Consider the following 16,598-nt stretch of genomic DNA (forward strand, 5'->3'; position numbering starts at 1 on the left):
TGGTGCGAGAAACAATAACTATTCAGTGAGCAGCAGTTCTGTGTGTGAAAACGCCTTGTTAATGAGAGATCAGGGAAGAACAGCCAGACTGGATCAAGCTGACAGGAAGGCAACAGCAACTCAAATAACCACGTGTTACAACAGTGGTGTGCAGAAGAACATCTCTGAATGCTCATGTTGAACCTTGAAGTGGATGGGCTGCAGCAGCAGAAGACCACGAACATACACTCAGTGGCTACTTAATAAAGTACAGGAGGCACCTAATAAAATGGACACTGTGTGTAGTTTTCCATTGCACTATGAATCATTGGTTATATCTGATTCACAACATTTTTTCCCCGTGTGTTTGGTGGAGTACTTGGTACACAGATTACTGAACATCAGTGGGTGATGTGATTTAGGAAGGATAAAGTAGTATAATGGTGCTTCACAATATGAGTCTTTACTTAGTTTTACAGTCTAACATTTACAATAATGTAACAGCAATAAATGGCAGGAGGATTTGTTTTGACATTCCTAAGAACGTCTGTTTTCACGGGGGGCTTTGTGGAGTTTTGTAACAGCACTTGAAATGCAAAGTCAGCAGTTGCTAAAGCAAGATAGTTTATCCAGGACAAGTTGATATTTATGGCAGCTGTCTTCCATTCTGATGAGAAATATAGGAGATTCTATGATTATAATAACAGTGTACACAAGATGGATGCCTGTTGTAAAATATGAAGAGCCAAGGTCAAAATGAAAATGCATAAAGCAACCAGAAAAAGAATGGGTGGTAGAAAGTTGGAATGGATGTAGACTTCAGCTTCACACTCTGAACTGCCCGAAACAGATACTAAAAAGATCAACAGGCCAGTCAGCCATCAGCCGAAAACAAACGGCTGAGCATGGGTTGTGGTGTTAATTTACTACTTGGGTGTGAAATAGTGTGCTACTTTTTTGGCAATTCCCTCACCAATACAATGGGGAAATTCCCAATCCACAAAAACGGACCAGTTTAGTTAAACCCTTTGCTGTTGGGATCACAGTCTCCTTGAGCTCACTCCAGACAGCAGGTGAAATCCTTCATGGACACCATTTATTTGTAATAGCACTTTAAGTAGGTATTATGTTGAACTGAATAGCCTTCAGGAAGCGTTTGGAAAAATTGTGAAGCACATATTGAACAAAGATGAGCAAGAGACAAAATCAAAAAAAAACATTATGAGGGGTATAGATAGGGTAAATGCAAGCAGGCCTTTTCCACTGAAGTTCAGCGAGATTAGAATTAGAGATCATACAGTAGGTTAGGGGTGAAAGGTGAAATATTTAAGGTGAATCTAAGGGGGAACTTCTTCATTCAGAGGGTAACGCAAGCATGGAACAAGCTGCATGCAGAGCTGGCAAATGCAGCTTCAATTGCAATATTTAAGAGAAGTTTGGATAACTTCATGGATGGAAGGGATATGGAGAGTTATGGTCCAGGTACAGGTCAAAGGAACTAGGCAGAATAACAGTCTGGCACAGACTAGGTAGGAAGAAAAGCCTGCTATAATGTTCTTTGACTCTATAATTATGAGCACTTCCTTGGTAATATTTGGTGTATGTTCTTCAGTATTTGCTGACAGCCTGTGCAATCAGACCCTTCAGTATTAACATTAGGAAAGAGGAGGTGTCAGTTGTCACCAACACATTGACCTCACAATCTCCAGTACTGTGCAAAAGTCTTAGGCACATATACAGTGCCTATAAAAAGTATTCACCGCCCCCCGCCTCCCCCCCCGGAAGTTTTCATCTTTTATTGTTTTACAACATTGAATCACAATGGTTTTAATTTGGCTTTTTTTGACACTGATCAACAGGAAGACTCTTTCATGTCAAAGTAAAAACAGATCTCTACAAAGTGATCTAAATTAATTAAAATATCAAACACAAAATAATTGATTGCATAAGTTCTCATTCCCTTTAATATAGAAACAGAGAAACACAGAAAAGATACAGCACAATACAGGCCCTTCAGCCCACAAAGCTGTGCCAAACATGTCCCTACCTTAGAACTACCTAGGCTTTACCCATAGCCCTCTATTTTTCTGAATTCCATGTAGCCATCCAGGAGTCTCTTAAAAGATTCTATCGTTTCCGCCTCCACCACCGCTGCCAGCACCCCATTCCACACACTCACCACTCTCTGTGTAAAAAAACTTACCCCTGACATCTCCTTTGTACCTACTTCCAAGCACCTTAAAACCATGCCCTCTCGTGCTAGCTATTTCAGCCCTGGGGAAAAGCCTTTGACTATCCACATGATCAATGCCTCAATATGACACAACAAATCATCGCTGGTGCAGCCAATTTGTTTTAGAAGTCAAATAATTAGTTAAATGCAGATCTGTTTTTGGAGACCTGTGTGCAGTCAAGGTGTTTCAACTGATGGTAGTAAAAATACACCTGTATCTGGAAGGTCCAACTGCTGGGTAGTCAATATCCTGACAAAAAATACACCATGAAGACAAAAGAACACTCTAAGAACCTCCATGAAAAGGTTATTGAAAAGCACAAGTCAGAAGATGGATACAAGAAAACTTCCAAGTGACTGAATATCCCTTAGAGTACGGTTAAGTCAATCATCAAGAAAAGGAAAGAATATTGCACAGCTGTAAATCTGCCAAGAGCAGGCCATCCTCAAATACTGAGTTACTGTGCAAAAAGGGGAATAGTGAGGGAGGCCACCAAGAGACCTATGACAACTCTGGAGGAGTTACAAGCTTCAGTGGCTGAGATGGGAGGGACTATGCATACAACAACTGCTCCCAGGTGCTTCATTAGTCACAGCTTTATGGGACAGTGGCAAAGAGAAAGCCACTGTTGAAAAAAATTCACATGAAATCTCGGCTAGAGTTTACCAGAAGACGTGGGGAGACTCTGAAGTCAGCTGGAAGAAGGTTCTATGGTCTGATGAAATCAAAATTGAGTTTTTTAGCCATCAGACCAAGCACTACGTTTGGTGTAAGACAAACACCGCACATCAAAAACACACCATCTCTACCGTGAAGCATGGTGGTGGCTGCATCATGCTGTGTGGATGCTTCACTGCAGCAGGCCCTGGAAGGCTTGTGAAGGTAGAGGGTAAAATGATTGCAGCAAAATACAGGGAAATCCTGGAGGAAAACCTGATGCAGTCTGCAAGAGAACTGTGACTTGGGAGAAGATTTTGTTTTCCAGCAAGACAATGACCCCAAGCATGAAGCCAAAGCTACACAGGAATGGTTTAAAGACAACAAAGTTAATGTCCTGGAGTGGCCAAGTCAGAGTCCAGGCCACGATCCAGAGAATTTGTGGCTGGACTTGAAAAGGGTTGTTTACTCACAATTCCCATGCAATCTGACAGAGCTTGAGCAGTTTTGTAAACAAGAATGGGGAAAAACTGTACATCCAGATGTGCAAAGCTGATAGAGACCTGTCCACACAGATTCAAGGCTGTAATTGCTGCCAAAGGTGCAACTACTAGATACGGACTGGAAGGGGTGAGTAATTATGCAATCAATTATTTTGTGTTTAATAATTGTAATACATTTGTAACAATTCGTAGAAATTTTTCACTTTGACACGAAAGAGTCTTCCCTGTTGATCAGTGTCAAAAAAGCCTAAATCCACTGTGATTCAATGTTGTAAAACAATAAAAATGAAAACTTCCGAGGGGCGGAGTGAGTACTTTTTATAGGCACTGCAGATAGGTAGGGTGCCTAATACATTTGCACAGTACTGTATTATCAACAAGGAACAGAGAATGAATTTGTAAGTCTGATGGGAGCAAAAAATGTTGGGAATGGTGGGGCGGATCGCTGCTGGAGGGGGAGTGGTGCAGAGGCAGACACCAGGCACGGTCATTTGATTCCAAACAATTGGTTTATTGATCACTACAGAATGTCTCTCTGGTGATTCCCGCTCCCTCCCCTCTCCTTTTCCCTTTTCCAACCATGACTCCCCTCTCCCTGCCCCCTTCCCACTCTCAGTCCACAATAGAGACCCATATCAGAATCAGGTTTATCATCGCTCACATATGTCATGAAATTTGTTTTACGGCAGCAGTACAGTGCAATACATAAAACTACTACAGATTACTACAAAGATCTTAGCCACCCTAGCTTTCTATGTGTGTGTATGTGTGTGTGTGTGTGTGTGTGTGTGTGTGTGTGTGTGTGTGTGTGTGTGTGTGTGTGTGTGTGTGTGTGTGTGTGTGTGTGTGTGTGTGTGGTTGTGTGTGTGTGTGTGTGTGTGTGTGTGTGTGTGTGTGTGTGTGTGTGTGTGTGTGTGTGTGTGTGTGTGTGTGTGTGTGTGTGCTTGAGACTTTTGCACAGTAGAATTTGCACAATTCTGCATATCATTGTGATTCTGCTCCTTACTGTCGGCCTGTGTTGCACTTTTGCTGTAGCTATTGCATTTTATTCTGTGTTTTTATTGTTTTATCTTGTACTACCTCAATTCACTGTGTAGTGATTTGATCTGTACGAATAGTAAGCAAGAGAACCTATTCACTGTAAGTCCATAAGACCATAAGACACAGGAGCAGAATTAGGCCACTCAGCCCATCAAGTCTGCTCCACCATTCCATCATGACTGATCCTGGATCCCACTCAACCCCGTACTCCTGCCTTCTCACCATATCCTTTGATGCCTTGACCGGTCAGGAAAAGATCAACTTCTGCCTTAAATATACCCATGGGCTTAGCCTCCACTGTAGTTTGTGGCAGACCATTCCACTCTTTGGCTAAAATAATCCTCCTTACCTCTGATCTAAAAGGTTGCCCCTCAATTTTGAGGCCATGCCCTGTAGTTCTGGATATCCCCGCCACAGGAAACATCCTTTCCACATCCACCCATCTTATCCTTTCAACATTCAGTAGGTTTCAATGAGGTCCCCCTGCATTCTTCTAAATTCCAGTGAGTACAGGCCCAAAGCTGCCAAATGTTCCTCATATGTTAACTCCCTTATTCCTGGAATCATCCTCATGAACCTCCTCTGGACTCTCTCCAATGACAACACATCCTTTCTGAGATATGGGGCCCAAAACTGTTGACAATACTCCAAGTGTGGCCTGACTAGTGTCTTATAAAGGCTCAGAATTATCTCCTTGTTTTTATATTCTATTCCCCTTGAAACAAATGCCAACATTGCATTTGCCTTCTTTACCACAGACTCAACCTGTAAATTAACATTCTGGGAGTCTCGGACAAGGACTCCTAATTCCCTCTGCACCTCTGATGTTTGAACCTTCTCCCCATTTAGATATCGGTATCTTGGTACAAGTGACAATAATAAACCAATTCCAAAATTCAAAATTCCATTAAGTTAGAATTGGAATCAGTTTATTATAGTCACTTGTACAGAGATATGGTGAAAAACTTGTCTTGCATACTGTTCATACTGTACAGATCAAATCACAGTGCACTGAGCTAGAACAAACCCCTAGGGCCTGTTAGTATCTATCCCAGTACAGTATACTAAAGGATCAAGGGAAGAGGTCACTGGGGACTTGACAAAAATCTTTCCATCATTTTCAGCCACAGGCAGGTAGCAGAAGATTGTAGAATGGGCAATGTTGTTCCTTAATTTAAGAAGGGAAATGAAGAAAATAATAGGCTAGTGAGTCTGACATCAAAGTTCAAAATTCAAGGTATTTATTATCAAAGTACATGAATGTCACCATACACAAACCTGAGATTAATTTTGTGTTGGTTGTGATATCAGTACAGAGTCGTCGAGAAGTTATTTCGGATGGATTTAGACACGCATAAATAGACAGGGATTGGAGGGACACCAACTATGTGTAGGCGGATGGGATTAGTGAGATTGGCATCATGGCAGAGACCAGAATGATTGTTCCTATGCTGTGCAATTTTATTTAAGTTATATATTATAAGTTAATGTGACTGCTAAAGAGTTTATATTTTGAATTACTTATACTCCAATTAAACCGTTCAGCAAGCGTGAAGTGTTTTGTTCTCTATTTGATGACCTGCTGCAAGATCATGGACCTAAACCCTCATTAACAAGAGGTCTTTTTAATCAAAATGGTAGTCCCAGCCCAGTCAGGTCCCTGCGAGCTTCAGCTTTTTGGGACTTCTTCATTGGGAAAGTTGTCTTCAAACCGAAGGCTGTTGCGATATTTATCAGTGATACTTTACCGGAGTTCATGCCTGACATGAGTTTGCGACTGCAGATTTGAAGGTAAAGTTTAGGTCTACTTAACACATGTGCATTGAAATATTGGAAATACACAGTGAAGTGTGTGGTTTGCATCAACAACCAACACAGTCTGAATATGTGCTGGAGGAAGCCCGCAAGTGCCAACGTAGCAGGTCCGCAATTTACCAACCCAAACTCGGCATCTTTGGAGTATGGAGAGAAACTGGAGCTTCCAGAGGAAAACAGTCACAGTGGAAAACGTACAAACTTGTTACAGGCAGCAATAGGAGTTGAGCCCCACTTGCGGATCACTGCCACTCTAGTAGTGTTTCCCATTGATGTGGAATTGCCTGATGGTAAACTGCCAATGTTGATCCTGAATAAGAGTGCAGCATGACTCTGAACTGAAACGAGGTATAACTCCTTCAAGGAGGGAGTCTTAGAGATTATATGAAATGTATGTTGAGTGTTGTATCAAACCAGGTTTACAAAGTGCTTGAGAAGTCCTTGCAGCTCTATAAGCTCATTTTAAAAACTCCATCTGGTCTCAATTTCAATGTTTACAGTATGGGTGTTCGTCTCTCCGCAGTCCTTAAACATTTGGGTTTCCTTTTATTGGAAGAAGATTCTGTGCATGCGCCAGACATAAACAGAACTCTCTCTGGACAAAACAGCAATAGCTGAAGCCAAACAATGGCACATCAATTCTGTAACAGACGTGCAGAAGGAGACCCCGCAATAAAGGGATTTGCATGAATTGCAAAAAGCCAGAGATGCTGCTGGAAGCCATCTATGATAGCCTGCCTCCGGGAACTGAAGGTTTAATTAGGATACTATTTTGCAAAGGGATGCATTCTAAACTTTTTAATAATATGCCAAAATAATCCTTCTAATATACTGGAAGTAATTCTTCTGAACTACATTAAATCATAATGAATTAATCCTTCCAAAGCAGCCAAGATTGAGAAAATGTATGTAGAGAAAAGTTAGACTTGGGGACTAAGGGTTAACAGAATCATGGGGATAGCGTGATGGGTCTATCTTCTTTGTACTAACGAACAATAGAACATGTCATCAATGAGGGACCGATTGGAGAGGTGCTCATCGTTTGAAAAACAATGCGACTAACGGCTTGTTTGGTACTCTGAGCAATGAGGAACCAATCGTATAGGTGCTAATATTGTGCAAATTGCGGAAATAGTGTCTGGAGATCGGCTGACCCAATGTGATTAGATTCACTGTATAAAATTTGAATTGTAACCCTGCGTTGGCAGAGACATTGTGAGGAACGGCTCCCTGTGAATTCACGAAATAAAGGCGGTACCGTAACTAGTTTCGAGGCCTTTGCCTACTTTGTGTTTGATCGGTACTAAACTCTCGATGGAGATATGGGGGGATGGGGAGTTTCTGTGCTAACATATGAGCATTATACATTCCTCTAAGAAGGCAATTAGCTACCAGCATTAACTACGTTCTTGGGTATTAGCACAGACATGCATAAGGAACATTTGTGCTTCACACAAAAGAGAAATAAAAATAACAATGTCATTGTGATAATTGCAGTGATTCTACATCTGGCAATTATTATAACACTGAGACAAAGGTAGTTCAACAGAAATTGTTGCATAGATATTGACATAATTTATTATCCATTAAGTTACACTGCCTAAATCTATGTTACTTTAACCCAGGCAACCTGTTCATATTCTATACCTTAACAGTATGGTCCTGGTCAATTTTGACCCGGCCCAAGAATCCCCTCCTAACAAGTGTCTTTACCAAATCTTGAACCACGGATCTATTTAGAATGTATAAATAGCCTATCTGACATTAATAAATGGGTGATTAATCCTTAATTAATGTTTCAGAGATCTATAATCCATATCAATAGATACGGGTCAAATTTGACCCAGAACAGCCTCAATGTACAAAAATTTGTAGCACCTGTACAAAGGTATAAAATTTTTAAATATTTTCATTTTTGTGCATTTTGGGTCACTTTAAGAAAAGTCATCAAATTTAGGCTAAAAAAATGGCACTTAGGTTGTTTTTACTGCTGTCAAATTTAAAAATGGGTCAAATTTGACCCAACAGTATGTAAGGGTTAAGTTAAGAGCTAAAGTGGGATAAAACCTCTCTTGGCAGCTGAATTGGCACAATAAGCTATATACTGTAAAACTTTGTGAGCAAAGTAAAAGGCTCCATGGAACCTTGCCATTCCATCAAGGATAAGAGAATAATTAACAAATATTGCCATGGATAAATTTACTAAAAGCACTTTGAAAATGGGAGAGTCTAGCACCAGAGGGCACAGCCTCCAAATACAAGGACACCCCTTTAGAACAGAGGTGAGGCACTCCACAATGCTTCGCCCACTGCTCTAATCTGCACTGCTATCTTGGCACCAGAATGTGTGGCGACATTTGCGGACTGCCCCCAGCATATCCTTTGGTTGTGTTGGTTATTAACGCAAAGGACGCATTTCACTGTATGTTACAATACACGTGATAAATAAATGTATCTGAATCAGTCTGAATGGATGCTCAGGTAATCAACAATGATATTTGGAAAACCATCATAGTTACAAAATTAATAATGATGTCAATATGTGCTTACAAAGAGGATCTGAATATCTTTCTTCTTAAACCCTTAACACTGAATTTTCTCCATTTCTTGTCTCACCTCAAAATCTGATATCAGTCATTAAGTGTGACAATGCCAGGAGCACTCTTCCCAAGACCAAGAAAACAATCCAATGAGTCTTGCAACATTGAACAATTCAGCAGAGACAAAGATCCTTCGGCCCACAATGGCTGTGCCGGAATTTGATGCCAAATTAACCTGATTCCTTCTGCCTACACATGTCCCATATTCCCCCACTCCCTGCATAAACATATATCTTTTTAAAAGCTTAAACACCACTGTCATGTCTCCCTCCACCACAACACTTGGCAACACGGTCAGGCACCCCCACCACTCTCTGTGTAAAAAAACTTACCCTGCACATCTCCCTTATACTTTTCCTCTCCTTCTTGCATTGACCTTTCTAACCTAGGGGAAAGATTCTGACTGTCTATCTTATCAACGTCTCCCATCAGTTTATATACACCACTCAGGTCTCTCCTCAGCCTCCAGAGAAAACAACACAAGATTTCAAAACTCCTCTTATTCTTCCAAGCTCTCTAATCCAGCCAACATCTTGGTCAATCTCTTCTGCACCTTCTCAAATGCCTCCACAAGATTTTCTGGTCAAGGATTCTTCAGTCGCCATCTCCCAGATAGCAAATCTCTCCAATTATTTCACTTTTTCTACACCTTCTGCTTAATCTTTTCATCTTGTTTGTGTTAGGGAAACTGTTGGAGCGTGTGACGTACAGTTTGAATGTCAATCGAAGGATCCAGCACTGCTGTGACCAGAGAGATGCCTTTTGGAGATCAGAAACAGGGGTGCCGAAAAGGACTAAGAACAGGAGCTGACTCGTGGAAAAGACCAGAGATGAGGCTTAGGGTCACGAACGACTCCACCTTGAAGCGGCAAGGAAGATTAAAGCATTGGTGTGAATGCGGATGGGGTCAGCGATGGCTCTCAACAGAGATGGACAGCAGCCAGATCAGTGCGTTGAGCTCTGAATTGGCGGCGATCAGACACGGATCAGCAATTACTCTTTACAGAAAAACTGAGCTCATGTGGTTGCTCTCCTCATATGCAGATGAAAAGATGCTTCCCCTATTCTGAGATTTATATGATTACTGTACTGTATTGGTTTCCTTCAGTTTTTTGATGTTTTCTTTCTTGTGGACAATTGGCGGGTGGATGATCTTTTCACTTTTGTGTGTAAGAGGTGTGGTTGGGGGTTTGGTGCTACTGTCGTTGTTCTTTTCTGTAAGTGAGGGAGTCAGGGATTGTTATTGTTGCTGCTATTTTTGCTGCGGGCAAGGGGGGACTTTTGGGGTCTGTGAGTTTTGTTTATTTTATTTTTCGTGCTGGGGTGAGGTGGGGATGATGTCTTTTCTTTCATCAACACCCATAGTCTTTCTGTATTTCATGGCTATTTGGACCAGAGTCGTATTGTACGTGCATACTTTGACAAATAAATGCACCTTTGATCCGTCCTGTTACGAGGCAACCAGAAGTACACACAATACTCCAGAGTGCAGCCTGACTAACGGTTTATACAGCTACAACATGACTTCTTGGTTTGGTGCCGGGCAAATAACTTCTCCCTTAATGTCAACAAGACAAAGGAGATAGTCATTGATTTCAGGAAAATTCGCACCACTGACACTCCTCTTTACATCGGTGGCACAGCAGTGGTAACTGCGAGCAGTTTTAAGCTCCTGGGAGTGCACATCACACACAACCTCTCATGGTCCCAGAACTCATCCTACACAGTCAAGAAAACTCACCAATGCCTCCACTTTCTGAAAAGGGTGAAGAGAGCTGGAGTTCGCACATTCGTCCTCATGTCATTCTACAGATGCGCAGTAGAGAGCATCGTAACATGCTGCATCACTGCACAGTACGGAAACCACTCGGTGGTGAACAGGAAGGCTTTACAAAGGGTAGTTGAGACTGTCCAATGCATCACTGGCACCAGTCTGCCCACCATAAAGGGCACATATACACAGAAAGGGCCAGTAACACGAAGGATCCGACCCACCCAACACATGGAGTGTTTGTCCCATTCCCATCAGGGAGGAGGCTACATAGCATCCACACCAGCTCCACCAGACTCAAAAGCAGTTACTTTCCCTAAGCAGTGAGGCTGCTCAACACCTCCACTCACTAACCCCACCACTACTTCATTATTTCCTGTCAGTCACCTTATGTACAGCCTAGAGTCACTTCATGGACATACAATCAATCTGTGTATATAAGCTATCTTATGTGTTTTTTATATGCTGCATTGGATCCGGAGTAACAATTATTTTGTTTTCCTTTACAATGGTTTACAGGAATGACATTAAACAATCTTGAACCTTGAATGCCCCAATCAGTGAAGACAAGACTGCCATATGCCTCCCTTACAACCCTATCTACATGAGCTGCCATTTATTAACTTCCCAGAGATGCCATCCTGCAGCCAAATCGTAACTCACTAGCAATAAAGACCTTGAAATGTCCAAGAAATGGGACAAACTGTTTATAACAGTTACATGCGGGAGGCACTGCAGCATAACAGCTAGTGTCATGCTACTCCAGCACCAGCGACCCAGGTTCAAGGTTCAATCCCATCACTGTCTGTAAGGAGGTTGTACATTTTCCCTGCGACCACACGGGTTTCCTCTGGGTGCCCCATTTCCCTCCCATAGTCCAAAGACTTACAGGTTAGGGTTAGAGAGCTGCTGGCATGCTATGTTGGTGCCAGAAGCGTGGCAACACTTGCGGGCTGCCCCCAGCACAATCCTCACCGACATATGCTGTGAAATTTGCTGCTTTACAGCCGTAGTACTGAGCAATACATAAAAAAATACTATAAGTTACAGTAAGAAATATATAAAATATATGCAATTCCAAAAAGAGACCAAAATAGTGATGTAGTGCTCATGGAAGTGAGGTCATGTCCCTGGGTTCTCCAGTTTTCCCTGACATTCCAGAGACATACGTTAATTGGTAGGCTAATTGGACTCGTGGTGGAATTGGGTGGCATGGGTTTATTAGAATGCAAGGGCCTGTTACTGTGCTGTATCTCTAAATAAAAGATAATAAATACAAATAATTTGTTTTGTGCAATTATTTTTTTAAACCAGCAATTTGGCAGCTTCCTTTGTCAACTTGGGGTGTCGGAGTTCAGAGTTCAATTCCAGCATCCTCTGTAAGAAAGTTTGTACATTCTTCTTTTCAGTGTGTGGGTTTTCTGCGGGTGCCTCGGTTTCCTCCCGCAGTCCAGAGAGATCAGGTTAGTAGGCTAATTGCCCATTGTAAGTTGTCCTGTCATTAGGCTAGTGTTAAATTAGTTGGTTGCTGGGTGGCACCGTTCGGTGGGCCGGAAATGTCTGTTCCATGCTGTACCTCTAAAATGAAAACGAGAATAAAAACCTGTACAGGTATTTCACAGCTATGTCGCAGCTCGAATATGAGTAACATCGTATAATTTAGTCAATCTTTGCAACATTCAGAATGAGCAGGAAAAATGTAAAGTATAATGGGAGATTGGTTCTCAAATTGTTAATGGAATCAGAAGAGGTAATTTTTAAATTGCTTGCGAACAGTCCTAAGTTAAAGATCATGTTGTTTCAGTTCACAGTTCTTCAATTTGTGCCAGAGGCTATGTTGGAAATATGACCAGTTAAATATAATACTACATATGTACCTGGCACCTCCAATCTTTGAGAAGCAGTCAAGGATACACGAGGAATAAAAAGTAATAAATATGCTTCCAACATATATTGAATGAAATCAATCTATGTCACATACAAAAGTGGATGCCAGATGAATTCAAAATAATATACATATCTCCATTACATTTATGATTTTTTGTATCTATATTCTACAACAGGATAAGTGGATATTGAAAAAATGTAATAAATTACAATTGTTCAATGAATTATTTCAGATGTTTATTTACCCTTTTTTAAATCAAGCAGTTGTGGTTAGTTATGCTGTTATGTTTTGATTGAAAGGCATACTGTAAGTTTCTAAAGAGGCATGGTAGTGTAGATGTTGAGATGTTTCCACTGGTGGGTTTGAATGAACAACAAAGGCACAAAATAAGAGCATGGCACTTAAAACTGCAGCGTGTAGAAATTTCTTTGCAGAGGGTGATGAATCTCAATGGGATGTGGGGCCTAGATTACTAGAGTTCTTTAAAGAGAAGGTAGATACATTTTTTGAGAGTTCACGGGTTTGGCCAATCAGCCATGATCATACTGAATCCCATTGAGTATGAGGGATCTTGTTGAAACCTACCGAATATTGAATGGCCTAGATAGAGTGGACATGGCGTTTCCGATAATCAGGGAAGCTTAGAACCCGAGGGCATAGCCTCAGAATACAAAGTTGTACTTTTAAGCAGAGATGAGGAGGAATTTTTTTTGAGGAGGGGGAGGAGGGTGATGAATATGTGGAATTCATTGCCACATATGGCTGTGGAGGCCAAATCATTGGGTATACTTAAAGTAGAGGTTGCTAAGTTCTTTATTAGTAAGGGCATCAAAGTTTTTGAGGAGAAGGCTCCTATGTCTTATGAATGGTGAGGGAGACTTGATTCAGTTTATATTTTCTTGTGTTCTTCTGTGAAGACCAGAGACCAGAAACCTGAGTTCAAATTGCTCCACAGCAGCTGTTGAATCTGGAATTAGAAACAATAAATATTCATGATAGGAATGGCTAGAAACTGATTAAATTATCAAACAAACCCTTCTGGTTTCCATGGTTCCTCAGGGAGGAAATCAGCTGTTCTCATCTGGTTTGGCCTACGCATGAGTCCTGATCCACACCTACTGTCCATACCAACCACATACACCCCTATATTATTCACTTTTTAAAGTCCTCTGACCTGCTGTAGGAAGGCAGAGAAGTTGTTGAAAGTTGATCATAGGCTATTTTCTAAATGGGAAGCAAATTCAGAAATTGGAGGTGCAAAGGGACTTGGTAGTCCTGGTGCAGGGTTAACTTGCAGGTTGAGTCAGTAGTAAGGAAGGCAAATGCAACGTTCATATGTATTTCAAGAGGATTAGAATATAAAAGCAGAAGTGTAGTACTGAGGCTTTATAAGCATTGGTAAGACCACACTTGGACTATCGTAAGTAGCTTTGAGCTCTTTATCTCAGAAAGGATGTGCTGAAATTGGACAGGGTCCAGTGGAGGTCCAGTGAGAATAATCCAGGCAATGAAAGGGTTAACATACAAATAGTGTTTGAATGCTCTGGGCCATACTCACTGGAGTTAAGAAGAATGGGGTGGGTGGGGAAATCCCATTGAAGTCTACTGAAAGGCCTAGATAGTATAGACATGCAGAGGATGTTTCAAACAGTGGAAAAGTCATGGACTAGAGGGTACAGCCTCAGAATAAAAGGATGACCCTTTAGAACAGAGATGAGGAGGAATTTCTTTTGCCAGAGGATGGTACATCTGTGGAATTCACTGCCATGGAAAGCTGTGGAGGCCAAATCATTGGGGATATTTAAAGTGAAGGGTGATAAGGATCTTGATTAGTAAGGGCTTCAAGGGTTACGGGGAAGAGGCAAGAAAATGGGCACATTTGGACGGAGGTGTAAAGATTTTTACTGCTCATGTATATGAAGGACGTAAGTAATAAAGCCAATTCAATTCAGAGGGAAAATAAATCAGCCATGACTGATTGGTGGAGAAAACTCCATGAGCCGAATGGCATAATCCTACTGCTATGTCTAATGGTCTTATGGCCATAGCCTGAGATAGTGGGGAGCTTGGGATGGACAATAAATACTGGCCTTGCCAGCAATGTCAACATTTTGTTTTTAAACATACTCCCATTAGTATTTACCTTCAAGGATACCAGAGAATATGGGGATGCTCTCCTTGTTAAGATGGGTTTCTATGTATTGTCTCTAGTTCATATCTGGACCGACACTAGTTAGAATATTGAACATAGAACAGAACAGTAGAGCACAATACAGGCCATTCGTCTCATGATGTAGTATGCAACATTTAACCTCCTCTAAGATCAACCTAACCCTTCAATCCTACACAGTCCTCAATTCTTCTATCATTTCTGTGTCTCTCGAAGAGTTTCTTAACCATGTCTAATGTATCTGCCACTACCACCATCCCTGGCGGGGCATTCCATACACCCACCACCACTCACTGTGTAAAAAACTTACCTCTGACACTCTCCCTATATTTTCCTCCAATCACCTTAAAATTATGCCTCCACATATTAGCCATTTCTGCTCTAGGAAGAAGTCTCTGGCTACCCGCTTGATCTATGCCTCCTATAATCTTGTACTCCTCTGTCAAGTTACTAGTTTATTTTGTTTTCTTGACCTATTACTCAGTTAATGAAATTCATAGCTTTGTTATCCACAGGGAATGAGCCACCATCATCATAAAAAGCAAAAGTGAAAAAAATCAACATCCCAGCCAATCCATCAATTTGAAATTCTATTTATAGAGTTTTCAGCATTACGGACAAAAATGTTGGCAAGGAAGTGGGAGGCAGAAGGGCCTGTTTTTGCACTGTACAACATGATGATTGCTTCAGAGGAGAGCCGCAAAATACTTCAGGTTCATAATGCATAATTCATGATGGCTTGCAAAACTACTTCATACCAGAGGGGAACCAGAGGAAGATGATGGGCAGGAGGTATGCAATGCATAATTCATGATGGTTTGCAAAACCACTTTACACCAGAGAGGAACCAGTGGGAGGTGATGGGTAGTTGAGGAGAAGAGAAGGGGGTGAGAGGGTAACCAGACTGGGGAATTGAAACAGAGAGAAAGTGGGGGAGGGGGGAAGAAATTACTGGAAGTTAAAAAAAAATTAGTTTTTGTGCCATCAGGTTGGAGGCTACCTAGATGGAATATGAGGTGTTGTTCCTCCTACCTGAGTAAGGCCTGATCATGGCAGTACGGGAGGCCATGGGCTGACATGTTGGAACGGGAATGGGAGGTTTAATTGAAATGGGTAGCCACCAGGAGATCCTCCCTTTTGTGGCAAAGGTGCTCAAGAAAGCAGTCCCCAAACCTGCATTGGATCTCACTGATATACAACAGAGCACTGGATACATAAAATGGCCCTGGCAGACTCATATCTGAAGTATCACCTCACCTGGATGGATTGTTTGTGGCCCTGAATGGTGATGAAGGAGGAGGTGAAGGGACAGGGGTAGCAGTTGTCCTGCTCGCAGAAGTAAGTACCAGGATGAAGATACAGTACAATTGCCTAATAGTTATATACTTTTTGAGCTCATCAGAAGCTGCTGTGTGAAGTGTCCATATTCAATCCCACATTTTTTAAATTTGTTTTTAATTTAGAGGTATCAGACCCTTCGGGGCCAATGAGCCAATGTGGCTATTTACACAATTAACCTACTAACCTGCATGACTTTGTAATTTGAAAGGAAACCAGAGCACTCGGAGGAAACCCACACAGTTATGGGGAGTATGTACAAACTCCTTACAGACAGTGGTGGGAATTGAACCTGGATCACTGGACCTGTATTATGTTGTGCTAACCACTACCTTGATCATGCCACCCAATTTATTTAATAATTTATTTTATTTTATTTATTTGAGAATATAGCACAATAACAGGCTCCTCCAGTCCTGTGAGCTAGCATCACTCCTTTACGCCCATGTGACCAATTCACCTACGAACCTGTATACCTTTGGACTGTGGGAGGAAACTGAAGCACCCAGAGAAAACCCAAGTAGGCATGGGGGGAATGTACATGTGATAAATAAAGCCTGGTTTATACTTCTGCGTTAACTGGACACCGTAACCTACGCAAG

The sequence above is a fragment of the Mobula hypostoma genome, chromosome X2, assembly GCF_963921235.1.
Source record: "Mobula hypostoma chromosome X2, sMobHyp1.1, whole genome shotgun sequence".
NCBI classification, from domain to species: Eukaryota; Metazoa; Chordata; class Chondrichthyes; order Myliobatiformes; family Myliobatidae; genus Mobula; species Mobula hypostoma.